At 35.7% G+C, this 17311-nt stretch overlaps 1 long non-coding RNA gene across 5 annotated transcripts; it reads left to right on the top strand.

The window, feature by feature from the left end:
- Nucleotides 1-5490: 5490 nt before the first annotated feature.
- On the top strand, nucleotides 5491-16713 carry LOC125664357 (uncharacterized). 5 transcript variants are annotated; one of them, XR_007365850.2, is made up of 5 exons: nucleotides 5491-5582; nucleotides 7728-9042; nucleotides 9148-9251; nucleotides 9855-10053; nucleotides 16602-16641. It is a non-coding gene; the product is annotated as an uncharacterized LOC125664357 (long non-coding RNA). The 5 variants fall into 5 exon arrangements; XR_008799399.1 differs by lacking the exon at nucleotides 5491-5582 and adding an exon at nucleotides 5594-5681; XR_008799396.1 differs by lacking the exon at nucleotides 5491-5582 and adding an exon at nucleotides 6958-7196.
- The last annotated feature ends 598 nt before the right edge of the window (nucleotides 16714-17311 follow it).

Consider the following 17311-nt stretch of genomic DNA (forward strand, 5'->3'; position numbering starts at 1 on the left):
CAAAGTTACCTTTCCGCTCGCCGGCTCTTCATGGTAACCCTCACGCTCATCGTCTCTCCATAGTAACCCTCACACTCACCGGTTCTCCATAGAAACCCTCCCGCACACCGGCTCTCCATAGAAACCCTCCCACTCACCGGCCACTCACCGTCTCTCCATAGTAACCCTCCCGCTCGCCGGCTCTCTATAGAAACCCACATGACTTTCAACAGGTCCATCAACTACTCATAAATATAGAGCGCCATGGCTACAGTCAAGCAGGTTCCTGTATCTCACCAGGGCTGACCACGAGGATTACCTCCCCTGATCTCTGGCGTGCTAGTCCAGAGTCGCAGATTACACAGGAGTGTTCCGCACCAAAGATGTGTGTGCTGGATTCCATGATCTCGCAAAATTACTTTACTCAACGTCCAGATGTAGAAAACATCCCCTTGTCGCTGTTTCACCTGTACGGAGAGAGATACAGGTGCCATTGGACATTTTGGGTCAGAGACCTCCCATTTCGGAATTATCTGGGTTAGTGACCATTCTAAATGACGTTAGCCTTGTTGTGTTGATGAGTTGTGAACAATGCTTTATATTACAATTGATTTAGGTGGGTACTGTGTCTTCTGAAAACTTTGGTGAAGTACTGTGTACAAATAACATATGGGAAAACAAAGATTTGATGACTATGCTTCCATTTGTTCTGGTAGCAGAAACAAGTCAGTATTGATCTTTGACCCTACCATGACCTACACTTTCATGAAAGTAAAACTTTGTGTTACAGTGCGACAATGTTTTTAATCATTTTCTAGATCTGTGCATTTTATTTTTTTTAATTGAATTTTTGTACGATTTTACCACGACTCTTATCATCGAAGGTTAACAGACTCGTTAATATTCAGATATGTGTTGCACTGAGTACGACAATGGTATCATAGATAGTTGCTTTTTGAACAAAAATGAAAAAAGACAATATCAATATCAGTCATTCAAAAAATTACTTTGTTAATCTACGCACAAGTAATCTGAATCACAGGCAATTGCATCCCTTGGGGGTCGAATTTACTATATAAAGAGTAGTAAATTCGACCCCCAAGCGATGCAATTGCCTGAGATCTGAAGTTGATATTTTAAAAAATGCTGGAGTTCCTCATTGACAAGGCAGATAAGCATTTTTATGCATCTTCGATAGAGTATGTGGACGATTTATTCAAAGTCTAAAAATAAGGGTTATAACATTCAAATATAGGGAAAAATCAATAAATAAGAAAGAAAAAAATTTCTGATTAATTTATGATAAATATTATAAATCTTTTTTAATTCATGGAGTAATAGGTTAATCAAATAGTATTGAATTTTTGGGATAATTTTGACCTCGCACTATATACCGCATTCGCTAGATATTGTGCCGTTTTCATATACATGTAGTTGTGTGAAAAGTCATAAAATCAGAATAAAGTTGACATTGCAAAAGATCACACAGCTGTTTGTAATATACAGACTGTAGTTGATGAAAAAAAAAAAACTTTTGGAAAACAGTGCCGATTGTTATCATTGGTTTACGTGACAGTTCATCATCGTAATATTGCATATCTATCTTATGACACGTGTTATGAAATCAGCAAATCGGTACATACATGATTTAAAATTAATTAACTTGATAACACAGGATCTTATTCCTTTTTACATATCTAAAATGGAATATCATATTACTGTACTTGAACGAAAACTACGCCATCGTCAACATGTGTCATAAAATATTTCATCGGGATCAGTCAAGATCCACTGTCAGTGGTGTACTAAGGGCGAGAAAAGGAAGACGTATGTGCTAGTTGTATAACAGGCATTGGTGTTGTGAGCAATGCTTCCGAGCATTTTACTTGGACATGAATGTGTGAATTATATTGTTTTGAGTAAATAATTTCTTTAAAATGTTATAAAGTATTCCATTTTATTTCGTTCTATAAAATATTGTGTTAAATAAAAAAGAGAAAAACTCAGCTTCAATGAAAAATGAAATCAAATTTAACCTTTTTTTTTTTTTTTTTTTTTTAATTTTGTGACCATATTAGCTTATTATGAATAGTAGTTTGACTTCATTCGGCTCGAGTTCACGCTAATCAACAGAAGTATGAGAACTCACTGGTCACTATTCGTTATCTTCACATTTTCACTATATCCATGGCAACTATATCATCTCTGCACTATATTTGTTTATAGTGTCCCCACAATACTTTCCATATCCATTTATTTCATATATATAGGAAATGAAACTTAGAATATAGCTATCTGAATGAATTTCCACAGCATTACCCAGTTTTTGTTGCCATGGCAACAAAAAAAACCACTTTTTAAATGTCCTTTTCAGATAGTTCACAATCTAACCTTTAAGAAAATATATTCTTTATCATAGGTAAATAATACCAAAATTACAGAGATAATACATTGGTCATATGTTGCTAATTTACAAGAAACACAGATTTCTCTGTCATGGAAGGGGTTAAGCGCTAGGATCTCTGATGGCATCTGGTAAGTACAAAAGGAAAATCCTAAATATGTAGATACGGTTACACCACAGAATAGACCTCAATGATGTCGTGTATATTTTGATTTGTGGGGAGAAATACGAAGAGAAAACTTTTAAGCGGTTGTGGAACAAAAGGGTGACATTTCAGAGGTTACAAAGTATCGTGGCTTAAAGAGGACACCAGGCGAAAAGACAACAGAATTCCATCTTACCGTTGAGCCGGTGTTTCTTTATTGATGGTCAACGAGACGCAAACTGACTGTCTATCAACTTTTCGTTCTGTAATGTCTCTTCCCGCCAAACATGAGAAAAGAAGAGACGACCGATGGCATTGACAGACCATCACATTACTCCTTCCATTGATCGCCGATACACTGTATTGCCTATATTTCTCATGCAAGTGCACTAATGTTCATCGTATGTTAGATGTTTAAAACATATAATGGGAAAAGTCGAATTTAGTAAAATTCCAATCAAATATTCATTTTTTCCAAACTAATTACGTTTTAGGCAGTATGACAAAGTACATGTAGCTATGACGTAGGCAGTATAACACTTGCACGTTTGACCAATAGCAAGCCTAGCCTTCAGACTTTGTTGACGGTATATGACAAAACTTTTAAAAGTACATCGATCTTGTACTAACGACATTTCACGTGTAACCTTGATATGTAAACAAAATGAAGGTTTTTATTCATTTAACAAATACGCCTTCTACCTACATATGTATGTTACACCGGGACAGTGACATTGTTGGTTGTCAGCCAAGTTGTGGTCTATTAATTGCGCTAAAATCAAACATTTGGAATTTTTAATATAATTCAAAGCATTGATATTTCTATATATCTACGTATCTGCCTACTAGTTTTACACCTGTAAACTGGTTTTGGTCATGACATAACACTTTTAAAATATGTCGGTGATCTTAATGCTACTGTGACAATCACAGCCATGGAACAGGCATTTCCTTCAACATTAAGCTTGTAGTAGTGATGGTCTCATGCCCCGATATTTCATGTAGTCTGCGACAAACTAAACATTAATTCAGTGGCTGCCGACGATTATACGTTAACGACATTGCATCAAAGCCTTCACTGAGCCATTACATCGGGTGTACATGCAAACAAAATGCTTCTTGAACATAATTATAGTCATTTTCTTTTACTTTATGGAAAGTTTGGGAATCCTGAAAACTGTATTGCCATTGGCAACAACTACTACGTGACGAACACACGGCCTATCTATGACATGGATTCCAATTCTTGATGAACCTGTCCTAAAGACAGTCAGTCATTAGATAAACCCATTTTTACAAATCATCGATTCCACGCAATGAGAGTGGTGTTTCGAGTGTATTCTCGGAAAAGGGAGCAATGTATAGTAAAAACACAATGTACAGTTAACACGAATTGTGCCCCCTGTTACCTTACTGTCGGATACCGGGATTTGGAGGGTGGCTATAGTTGCGGCTGATATAAAGATCTCTCTCTCTCTCTCTCTCTCTCTCTCTCTCTCTCTCTCAGGGGAGTTCCCCCGCCTGAATTTGCACCTGGACATATACTGAAAAATAATAAACCGCAAAATTTAGGACGGAGCTTTTAAATAATGCAGATAGAATTTTTTAATGATAGGACAAATATTTTCATTTTCAACCTTTACGTATTTGATATCTCTACAAATCATAATACAGCGATCTTCCTGACTGCGATTGATGTAGCATGTGAACAATGCGTGTATGAATCTTGATAAATATAACTAAAATAAGTTTTTTTCAACGGCTGGGAATTTCGATAGAAATGAAAGTAAAATATAAATAATTCTTTTTGAGTGAACATGATTTGCAACGCTTCACGCCGGCACGGCGAACATTTCTTGAAACATTCAACTTGTGACAAATTTACTCACTGCGGGTGTGGCCAGTGAAGAGGGGATGCTTACTCCTCCTAGGCACCTGATACCACCTCTGGTGTGTCCAGTGAAGGGGGGGGGGGGTGCTTACTCCTCCTTGGCACCTGATACCATCTCTGGTGTGACCAGTCAAGAGGAGATGCTTACTCCTCCTAGTCACCTGATACCATCTCTGGTGTGTCCAGGGATCCGTGTTTGCACTGCACCTAATGTTGTATTCTGTAGGCCTATAGAAATTACGAGATTGATTGTTCGTTTAATCGTTCTCTTCACTTTTTTCATTCAAGAGTAGCGAGGGAATGATCAGGGGCGGATCCAGGAATTGCGGTTACGGAAGCTCCTGGGTTTTACAGATTTTATAGGACTTGAAATACTTTTGTTAGATATCTCTCGTATTTAGTCATTTGTACTATTTTCTATCATTTTGAAAATGGTGAAATTAATTTAATAAAATGACGCAAACTTTAAGAGTTTTTTGGAAAAAATTAAGTTCTCCCAATAAAGTAATTCAAGAAAGCAAAATATTTTGTCATTTATTTCTCCAGAAGTGAAAGAAATTATTGCTTCTTTTATCATTTAGTACATTTTTTTTAAACAACATACCATAATTTACCTTTAATTTGAAAATTTTAGGGGGGGAGGGGGGCTCCCCCGTTAAATCCACCACTAATGATTAGTGATATTAGTGTGTAAGCATCCCCGGGTAGTGCAGATTGAAGTTTATTCAAATTCTGCTCGGGAAATTCGGCCAATATTTGTGGGACTCCACTTACATATATGTACATCCATATACATATGACTGGAATAGTAATATAGAGCTAGGGGAAAAGAAAACAAAATCAGGTTTATGGAAAAGATATATTGAAAGAGGCATTTTTCTGACAGTTTTCTCAAGGTAGGGTTCAGTTTATACAATGGATTGAGATTTTGAATTTAAATTACCCCTGCACTAGCTAAATGGGACAAAATGATGTTTCAAGAATTGCAACTCCTGCAGGTTTTGCATGTTACAACGTCACAACAAATGTACACAAGTTGTCTTTCTTAATTAATCAGACGACAGAGGCATCTCCATCTAAAATGGACGATTAGGCTACTTATCATCGGGTAATGCGCGCTGAATTTGAAGTATCGAAGGGAGCACTATGCTATTGATTGTGAGGTACTAATTGTAATTTCTCGGTATATTGTTAATCTACTGAATACAGATTGAAATACTTGAACAAAATCTGAATAACTCTGGAAGCAAATATACAATCATGTAAGTATGGTGGCAAATTTCTGCCAAAACTTGTCAGATAATATTATGTCGACTCATCAGATCTTTATATTGACTTTTCAGATATTTATGTCGACTCATCAGATGTTTATGTCGACTCATCAGATGTTTATGTCGACTCATCAGATGTTTATGTCGACTTGTCAGATATTTATGTTGACTTGTCAGATGTTTATGTCGACTTGTCAGATATTTATGTTGACTTCTCAGATGTTTATGTCGACTGGTCAGATGTTTATGTCGACTTGTCAGAAAAATATGCTGTTAACTGGAAGGCACAAACTGGGCATGGACACGTTTTCATGTTGAATTTTTAAATACTTGAATAAGTGACAAGTCAACAAAAAGATCTGACAAGTCGGCATAATTATATATATATCTGACACGTGGCTATGCCACCATATGTATTTGATTAATTTTATGTTGTTTAACGTCCTCTTGAGAATTGGAGACGTCACCATTGTTGGTGAGGGGCTGAAAATTAATGCCTATGATCGGCGCTCACGGCCTTCGAGCAGGGAGGGGTCTTTATCGTGCCACATTTGCTGTGACTAGGGACCTCGGTTTTTGCGGTCTCATCCGAAGGACCATCCCCATTCAGTCGCCTCTTATGTCAAGCAAGGGAATCTATGCCAAAATAAGATGACATAGACCTCATCAATTAATTGGCATAGACCACAGCATTGAATAAAAATAACACAAATGTAAAGCATTGAAATCTACTTCTAATGTACTTAAAAAGCATCTTTTATTTTTATTTCCATAACAATATCCTCTTTTCCTCATAACGATTACGTTAATCAGATGTTGACTGACCAGCGTCCATTGGGGTAACTTTCCTTCAATCCCAGCTGAGCGCCTTCCAGATACTTCAACTTTGCATACATGTATTTTAAAACATTGTCCTTTCATTTTTAAAACAAAGACAGCTCGTTTGTGTTTGGAATAATTCACTTATAGAAGATGATTTATCATTTTATTTATATAACACAAGAAGGAACTACGGTTAGCGTAGGTGAGAATACTCACAATGAACACAAGCTAGTTATGATTGACTCGACATGTTTAGACAGTTATGGTCACGAAAACTAGCAATTCATGGAACATTAGTTTCTCTTGGCATGCTGTAAGTTTTCACCAAGAATTAAGAAAACTTTCATATTTTTAAAAAAATTCATTTTAATGTTATTATCATTTTTATGCTTTTCTTTAATGTAATTTTTTAAACCTAAAATCGGCATAGACGTTTTGGTGTATTTGACATACATGTAGACCTGGTCTATCGGTCCGTGGTTAATTTAGAACGCTGTGTCTGTACTTATCTAATACTTCTGAATGCAAAAGAAGACTGAATTTATTTCGGAATTTTCCACAGTTGTTCATCTTCGTACTGGTGCTAAGGCCTATTAATCAAGGACAAGGCTGCCTCTACCAATGTTGTGAATCTCATATATCATGGACATTTAAACCTCCAGGGAAGGAAATCAGATAGGCCAAGTTAAAATATCTTTCTTTCTAAATCTTAACTGTTAGCACACAAACTTGGTGCATAGCTATGATGGGTATAAAGGAGGAAAACTGTGAAATTCATAACCCCCAATCTAATTAAAGTTAGATCTTTAATCTCCTTAGGTATTATTATGTCACTACACAAAGCACAATCACTGGAGCGGAACAAAGATCTGATTTTAATCAGATTGTTTAACCCATGGGTTAGAAGTTTCAACATTAAGAATGGGTTTTATGGCTCATAAACTGAAAATTAATTTACTTTATAAGAAACACTCTGTCCTTTTGAAGATCTGTATTATGTACATACACTAAACTTAATTTACACAAAGGTGGGAAATATTTCCTAAAGAGTCCCTTTAATTACTCCCTGCTTAATGGTGTGGTTTCTGGGGTTAGTAATGAAAATCCACCATTCTTGGATCACATGTGGTAGGTAATTGCTCCACATACAATGCATTCTAGCATCATTAACCGAATTTATGTCAAAATTCTGATTTCATTTCTATCTATTTGCAGGCGATGACAGTGTATCAAATCATGGACTAGAATTCCATCACAGACGAATAAATTATCTTATATCTCAGACAGGGGAGTATACACAACCACACAGAGATTTTTAGACAATAATTTCATCGGCAATCTAATTAATATTAGATCATTTGATTGTGTAGTCATACATGTGAGTGGATCAAAGGATCTGATTTTAATTAGATTGTTTTATTGGTTTTAAATATGGTGATCAACCTATTTTTAAAAGTCTTTTATTTAAATTAAGATCTAGAGCAAAGCATTTAAATTGGAGATTGATATTTGGGCAGTATGACGACACAGTGAAGTTCAGTATTTTTTATGGTTGTAGATAATTGGTGATCTAGTATACAGAATTGGCACCACTCACAATCACCCTTTATAGTATATGGTAAACTTTCGTGTCATGAAAAGGTGAAGATAACAGACAATGATCAATGTCGTAACTCCTATAAGAAACTCATACAAAACCTCAAACCCCTGGACATACGAGAGGTGCTAGAATAATTCTTGTCTCAATTCTAGGTTCACTGTTGTTGATTTGCAGGTGGTGACGGAGTATCTGGCCAATTTAGTGACAGAAATTCCACCAGTTTAATACAGAAAAATCCAGCATTATCACAGACAGGGACATATGATCCAGCAGCACAAACAATGTTAATTTACTTTAGATAATATTCTTCCAGGTATTGAACTAGTAAAATGTTTTAGCTCACCTGAGCTTTTTTTGATCATCCATACTCTGTAATCCGTGTGTTTGTGTTTCTGTAAACTACACTTTTCTGTGTCCTCTAGAAAGACTGGGCCAATTTCAACCAAACTTAGCACAGAGCATCCTTAGGTAAAGGGTTTCAAAACTGATAAGATTTATAGGGCAGATAATTAAAAAAAGAAGGTAAAAATGTGGTGCAGTTGTTTAAAATTGTCTTTTCAAGAATCACTGGGCTGGAAAAGATGAAATTTTCTGTAAAAAGTTCTAAGATAGTGTACATTCTAATTTATTTCAATTATTTATTTCATGAGACATGGTTGAGTCACAATAGGGATTCAAGGTTTTAAAATGGAAATAAGTTTTAAATATCTTCCGAAGAGTAAGATGGTGATTAATCAAATTAATATGCATCCATCCTGATATAGTGCAGATTCCAAGATATTCAAATTTAGGATGTTTTACATTTTCAACTCCACCTAAAAGATATTTTCTGATTCAAGGCTAATTTCTCTCACCTGTGGCACACATTATCTTAAATGTGGGAGAATCGGGTTATTTCCTTCAAATAAAGGGATCATGCTTCCTTCCAGGGTGAGATAATTGGAATAAAATTAACTTTTGCATATGAAACGGTTTCAGTTCATACCATGAACCCAATTTGTATAACTGATTTGCAAGCATCTTCATTCTTTATAGATTCAAGATCACAATGTGATTATGGAATGTAGAAAATGTATAGAGGAGACTGGCTATGACTGGGAACACCCCCTTCCATTACCATGCAGTAGGACTTAATGACTGTAAGTGTGGCTGGGTGTCCCCCTCCCATTAACGTGCAGTAGGAACTTGATGTTGTCTAAGAATGACTGTCTCCAACTGAGGAAGTCTGTGTATTATTAGCTCACCTGAGCCAAAGGTTCAAGTGAGCTTTTCGGATTAAAATTTGTCCGTTGTCTGTTGGTGTCGTCGGCGTTGTCAGTGCAAATTTTTCACATTTTCATCTTTTTCTCCAGAACCACTGAGTCAATTTCAACCAAACTTGGCCAAAAAGCATCCTTGTGTGAAGGGCTTGCATGTTTATTCAAATGAATGGCCAAGCCCCCTTCAAAGGGGAGATAATCACAGAAATGCAAAATTAGGGTAGGGTCATTTAGAAATATTCTTAATAACCACTGGCCAGAGGAGCTGACATTTACATAAAAGCTTCCTGACATAGTGCAGACTCAAGTTTGTTCAAATCACAATGATTTATTTGAATTTGTTTTAGAATAATATTTGTTTAAGTCCAGGGACATCTTCAAAACCTCACATTTTTAAAAAAAAGTCTTAAATTGTGTTCGAAATTTTGACATTACAAGATCTTATATGACAAGTGATACAGTGAACAATTTTTCTTTTGATAGATGTGAAGGATTGTGGTCAAACTGGACTGCATGAAGAACAAAGTAAAAGTGTAAGGTGATTGAAGTTGCAGTTCTTCGCAAATCCCAGGACCCATACTGCTGGACTTCCAACTGATTCATGCTGGTAGTATTTAATGCCCTGCCTATTCGACCACATACCAAATCACTGATGAACAGTATGGACCAGCCAAGTGATTGGGTAGTCTTACAATTAGGAGTTTTATACCGTATAGTGGTTTTTTTTTCGCGAGGTGATAAATTTGGCTTATTTTAGCGGTTAGATAGCTTTCCGCCAAAATTTAACTCTCTAAATATATACCCAACTGTTACTTCGGTATATGTAAGAGAGATAACTCTTCTCTGCCCTCCAAAATTTATTCCGGTAAAATTATTAGTATACCTTTGAGCCAGAAAATCGCCAAATTTTGAACCCGTGGAAAAAAATTGCTATACTGCATTTTATTTGAACTATAGGACAGCTTTAGTTATCAACTATGTCAGATGACTTTGCTGTTTGTTGATTTGTTATACCAGCACTTTCTAAAGAAATCTCAGGTACATTATTGTTATCCTGGTCCGTCCATCTGTCTGTCACACTTTCTCCTTTCTCACACTCCTCTTTGATTTTAAGCAGTAACCAAGTCTAACTTATCTTTTGGATATGATAGGTAGTATCCTGTAGATGTGCAATAAGGTTTTGGAACTTTCAATTTCGCCCTGGGGATCAAATGCGGGTAAAAAAGACAATGTTTTCCTGCAAAATTTTGATTCCCAGAACTCCTCTTACGTTTTACGTAGTAGGCAAATTATATTTGGAAAGTTGATGATGTCTTGTAGATGAGCAATAAGTTTAGCTCACCAGATCTGCGAGCTCAAGTGTCAGCGCTATTCTGATTGCCTTTTATCTGTCTGTCTGTAAACTTTTCACATTTCCATCTTCTCCTCCAGAATCACTGGGTCTATTTCAATCAAACTTGGTACAACTCATGGCAAAATGCGGGTAAATAAAACAAGATTTTTTTTTCTATAAGAACTCGGTTCCCAGATTTCCTATTTTACGCAGTAGTCAAATCATGTTTTGGAAGATGATTGATGGTGTCCTTTAGATGAGCAATAAGTTTGTGGATATTTCATTTTCATCCTTTGCCCAAAATGGGGGTAAAAAACAATGGGGTTTTTTTCCTCAACAAATAAAACATTCTCAGAACTCCTCTTACATTTAATGCAAATCATCTTTTGGAAGATAATTGTTGGTATCCTATAGATGCACTAAGGTTTCAAATTTTCAATTTTCACCCTGGGGGCCAAAAGGGGGTCAAAAACTGAAGTTGATAGAAAATCCTGGTTCCCAGAATTCCTCTTACATTTTATTCTGTAGCCAATGTGCAATTAGTTTTAAGAATTTTCTTTTTCGCCTTGAGGGGCAAATGGAGTGGAGAATTGATGAACAGTGCTTAGTGCATTTTGTCATGTGCAACAAGAATATATTTGCTTTAAAGGTTGGAATCTTAACCATTTTAAAAGATACGGAATAATTTGTCCAAACTGGCCTCTGAGTACTCCGGTGTTCTGTCAATTCCCGCCACAAAATATAGTCCCTGACATTTTCTTTAACAAATCCTTTATCAACAATTCCCTGTACTCTGGATACTGTGTATTCTGTATATTGGCCGGCTTGCACAGTCCCATTTACTATCTATTAACTTTAATTATCCTGCGTAAACTGCCACTCGATGACACCCTAACTAATTTTCATGGTCCATCGTATTCAGTTTACCTGAGATCCAAACTGTTCGTAATCTAATCCACGATGACCTAAACTTCTCGACACGCAGTATACACAGACTGAGAGGGTGTCTCAAGGGGAGCCTCAAGTAATTAGAAGAGTTAGAATAGCGATGAGTCATGATCAGTTTAAAATAAAAATACAAGGGGAGTAACTCTTGTACTTGCAAACATTCTGCACTTTGAACTCTGCGTAAACCAGCTGATTTCTTTAGAACCACACATAGCCGGTATAGACGGATTGTACTGTAGATGAAAAATCAACCAGAGGCCCACAGGCCTTATCGGACACCTGAGTACTAGTTAAAAGTATCACTACTCCCACGGGCTATAAAATCTAGAGAAAAAAAATCCTGTTCTGAATATATAAGCTAAATTCTATTATTTAGCAACAATGTAAAACACGATGTAATCTTAAAACTTTGATGCCCTCAAAAGTGCATGTACTGATGAAAGGTGAAGATAACGAACTGTAATCAGTCTCACAACTCCTATAAGCAATACAAAATAGAGAGTTGAGCATTCACGGACCCCTGGATATACCAGGAGCGGGATCAGTTGAAAACTCGAGTGAGATATTCTGATCACCTTTTGTCTGTCATCTCCATCCGTCTGTCTGTCCGTAAACTTTTCACATTTTCATCTTCTTCAGAACCACTGGGTCATTATCAACTAAACCTGGTACAAATCATCCACGAGTGAAAGGGATTCAAGGTTTTTTTAAATGAAGGGCCATGTCCCCTTCAAAGGGAAGATAATGGGGTCATTTAAAAATCTTCTCAAGAACCACTGGGTCAGGAAACTTCAAATTCACACGAAAGCTTTCTGACATTTTGCAGATTTAAGTTTGTTAAAATCATGGTCCCCGGGCGTACGATTGGGCCACAATAGGGTATCAAAATTTTACATACAAATATATCTGGAAAATATTTTTTCCTTAGAACCACTGGGCCAGAAAAGTTTACATGCCAGCTTCATGGCATAGTGCAGATTCTAGTTTGTTAAAACCATGGCCCCCGGGGATAGGGTTGGGCCATAATAGGGGATCGAAGTTATACATACAAATATATAGGGAACATCTTAAAAATCTTCTTCTCCAGAATCACTGGGCCAGAAAAGTTTACATTTACATGCCAAACTCCTGATGTAGTGCAGATTCAAGATTGTTAAAATCATGGCCTCAGAGGGTAGTGTAAGGCGACAATAGGAGATCAAAATTTTACGTACAAATATACATATAGGGAAAATCTTCTTCTCAAGAACCACTAGGACAGGATAGTTTAAATTTACATGAGAGCTCTCTGACAACATGCAAATTCAGGTTTGCTAAAACCATAGCCTCCAGGCGTAGGGTGGGGCTACAATAGAGGATCAGATTTACATGGGAAAATATAGGAAAAATCTTTTTAAAATCTTCTCAAGAACCACTAGGCCAGAAAAGTTCAAATTTACCTGAAAGCTTTCTGATATAGTACAAATTCAAGTTTGTAAAACTGATGGCCCCCTAAGGTAAGGTGGGGCCATAATAGTTTTACACACGAGCATAAAGGGGAAATCTGTTTTTCAGAAATCACAGGGCCAGAAAAGTGGAAATTTACATGAAAGCTTCCTGACATAGAGTAGATCCACCAAGTTTGTGCAATTCATAGTCCCTGGGGTTAGAGTGGGGTGATAATGGGGGATCAGGGTGTTGAAAGCTGATATATAACAAAAATCTTTAAAAACATATCTTGAACTATTTAAGCTTGGACTTTCATATTTTGCATATACATTCTTTACGGAAAGACCTTTTATATGATGCAATGGTGTGTGATCATGTGACCTTGATCTGAAAGTTTGACCTACTTTAAAAAAAAATCTCAATATATTCTGTAGGTATAGATCTTTCATATTTTGTATGTACATTTTTTATGGTAAGACAGCTAATTTCATTTCATGACGTCTGACCTTGAACTCGGAGTTTGACTACTTTTGAGAAAACACAACCTATTAGATAAAACCTGAGCTATTTAAAACAGGCTTTCATTTTTAGGTCATCTGAGTAAACTTAGGTGACCTATTGCAATTGGTTGTCATCTCTTCGTGCATTAACAATTGAACCTTTTTAACTTCTTCTTAATAACTACCAGTCCAATTCTTTTCAAATTAGATATAACTCAAGAGATATTTTAGGCAGACTTTCATTTTTTGTGTATACCGTATATACTTGCCTATAAGTCGGTCCGCCTTTAAGTCGGTTGTATTTTTTAAGGTTATTTTGTAGGAATTTGCCATTGACCCGCTTATAAGTCGGTACAAATTTTTGTCAGAGTCGGTCGACAATTTCAAGTCAATGCTGTAGTGTTTTTACCTATGTTTCAAAAAATAATTTGAGAAATTAATAATTAATATCCAAGCCATACCTGTTTGGGGTTTCAACGAAACCCTTGATCTATTATGGGCAATGATCCCTTGTTTACCTAAGCCCCTAATTACCAGTACCTGACACTGTGTTTACTTAGTGGCACGTGCCTCGCGAAAACTGTTATCGTGGGATTCCGGTATAATTAATTGTATCAACAATTTTAAGAGTCAAGAATGATGATCTAAATTATCTGTTAACAATATTCATTTTTTTATGAAATATATTTCAGCCGGTATGCATACCGGTATGAATATTTCAATATTAAATCAATATTAAATCGGGTTCGTAATTCAATTTTACCGGTAAACGATAGATTAGTTGAATATTGAAAGTATTAATCATAGCGGTATGTAAATAATTTTTAATTAGATAAAAATATGCAAATACCTGTATTTATACATAATATTAAAATACATAAACAATACAATATGTCTAGATAATCATTCATTTTGTGTGGTAGTCCATGATAATCGTCGGAGTTGTTTAAAATAATAAAAACACTACATTACGCCGCCCAGAAAAATACCAATCTTCTAAAAACGCGCCTATAAGTCGGACATAGAGTTTTGGACCAAAAATTGACTCCCAAAAATCCGACTTATGGGCGAGTATATACGGTGGATCTCTATGGCAAGACAATATTTTGTGAGGTTTGACTTTGACCTGGAAATTTGACCTACTTTTAATAAAAATCTGACAATTCAATGTCTCTTCTACTAGTTTAGTTAAAGCTTTCATATTTGTGTATAAATTTTGTATTATGCCATGATCTGTGACCTTGGTCTTGTCCAGAACAGTAAGATCATATTAGTCATATTAGTTTTAAGGCATTTCTGTGTTATGTGAATTCATTTTCAGTTATGTTGTGATCCTTTTGGGCTAGGTTGAGGTCACAATATGGGATCAAAATTTTTCATGGGAATAAAGATTAATAAAAAAATCTTTTAAAAATCGCAACAGCTGATCAATTGTAGGGCTAAGGTGATTCATGTGATCGATGCGGCCCATAAGCCTCTTGTTTTGTACATCCTTTTCTCCTTTTCCTAAATTTGCATTTAGTTTTTATACTGTATCGTCAAATTTAAAGAAGTCCTTCAAGTGATAAAGACAATAATCACTATAATAATTTTGGCCCCACCCTGATATTAAAACCCCTATCCCTGGGATCATCAAATTTACAATTTTTGTAAAGGACTGCCTGTTCTTTGTAAATATCCATGTTGTTTTAATTTAGTACCAATAACTCCAAAGAAGATGTTATATAAGTGTTTTATACATAAACAGTATATACCAAGTTTGGCCCCACCCTGGCGTCAGAACCCCTACCCCGCAGATCATAAAATTTACAATTTTGGTAAAGGTCTTTCTGCTCTACATCACTAAACATTTAGTTTTTCTTAAACATGTACGGTTCTACAGAAGAAGATTTTTGAAAATTGGTCAATTTTGGACAGTTTTTGCCCCACTCCTAGGGCCCCAGGGATGCAGGAGTTCTGAAATTTACGATGTGTTCCCATTGTCCAAAAGATTCTTCACACCATATTTGAAAAGAATGGAATATATAGTAGTTATCAAGAAGTTAAAAATGTTCAATATATTGTTAACGCACAACTCCCAATTGCAATAGGTCACCTGAGTTTACTCGATTGACTTAAAAATGATGGGGGTCCGGTTGGGATGACCCTGGGGGTTGGGATGACTCCTAGGTACTTGCCTGTCATGATACTTAATGCATTTTGATATGTACAGCAGGAATATGATATACATGTTTGGTTTAGTGGTCAGAACCTCACGAGTTTAAAGTATATTTCAATAATTATAGTATAGGGTTAGGGATAACCCTAGAGGAATTCTCTAACAGAATACATCTTGACATATGCAGCAAGAATGTGTGTGTATATATATATATATATATATATATATATAGGTATAGAGTATATATATAAAGGCAAACACTTGCATGTGGGTATTTCTATCTTGTGACAGCATCTACTTAATTCTGTAGATTATCCATCCCTCACAAATATAAAAGAAAAACGAATGCAAAAAAGAAAATGCCCAAAATTATGATATTTCCTACAATTCATGATTTTGGCATTAATTATAGAATGACTAATTCTAGTCTCTACAACTGGTTGCGGTAGGCCAGTGGTAGAGTGTTCGCTTCGTAACCGTGAGATTGTATTTTTAGTGCCCCACCCTCACCTCCCACCCCTGGCCGAGTCAAAGCGAAAATGTGAAGATAGAGAGTAATTGAACCTTTCCCAAATGCTTGACATTTCGAAGGTCTTAACAATGGCGTTTTCGTGTCATGGCAGGCGTTGACACGATAAAGAACCCTCACTAATACAACCCTGAGCGCTAAGCATAGGTCTAAATTTGTGTTACTTCACCTACAGCTGGTGATGTCTCAATTTGAGTGAAAAATTTTCAAAGGCACATAAAACAATAAGTCTAAATACAAAGTTGGCTTAATAATATAAATAAATCCTTAACTGCAGACAATTCTTGACAACTTTGTTTAGCATGATTTCTATTTATCTGTGTTGATGTTGTAGGAATATTTCGATACAAGCAGTGATGGTATTGATGATGAACGACCCTGAGTCTGAAGATCTATGATGAACAATGGACACTGGGGCCATTATCTCTTCTGTACTACAAATCTAAGTAAGTACTTAATAATAATGTAAGACTGTGCTCTAAATCATGTTTATGAATAGTATATACATTGAAACTAACAGATAATTATCACACAGAATAATGTTTATCTATTATATATACAATAAAACATGATCAAACAATAAAAGACATCATTAACACACAGAATAATGTTCATCTATTATATATACAATAAAACATGATCAAACAATAAAAGACATCATTAACACACAGAATAATGTTTATCTATTATATATACAATAAAACATGATAAAACAATAAAAGTCATAATTAACACACAGAATAATGTTTATCTATTATATACAATAAAGTATGATAAAACAATAAAAGACATCATTATAACACAGAATAATGTTTATCTATTATATATACAATAAAACATGATCAAACAATAAAAGACATCATTAACACACAGAATAATGTTTATCTATTAGGCCAATTCAACTTAATTGATAGATTATCATCCCCGCCCGCCCCTCAAAAATTGGCCCGCCCCGAATTTTTTTAATTTTGCGAAACTTGCGATTTCCGGAATATTTTCATGTCCGACTCCGGTATTTACACTTCTTGTTTACATTTCCGGTAT

The sequence above is a fragment of the Ostrea edulis genome, chromosome 1 (genome assembly GCF_947568905.1).
Source record: "Ostrea edulis chromosome 1, xbOstEdul1.1, whole genome shotgun sequence".
Taxonomy (NCBI): domain Eukaryota; kingdom Metazoa; phylum Mollusca; class Bivalvia; order Ostreida; family Ostreidae; genus Ostrea; species Ostrea edulis.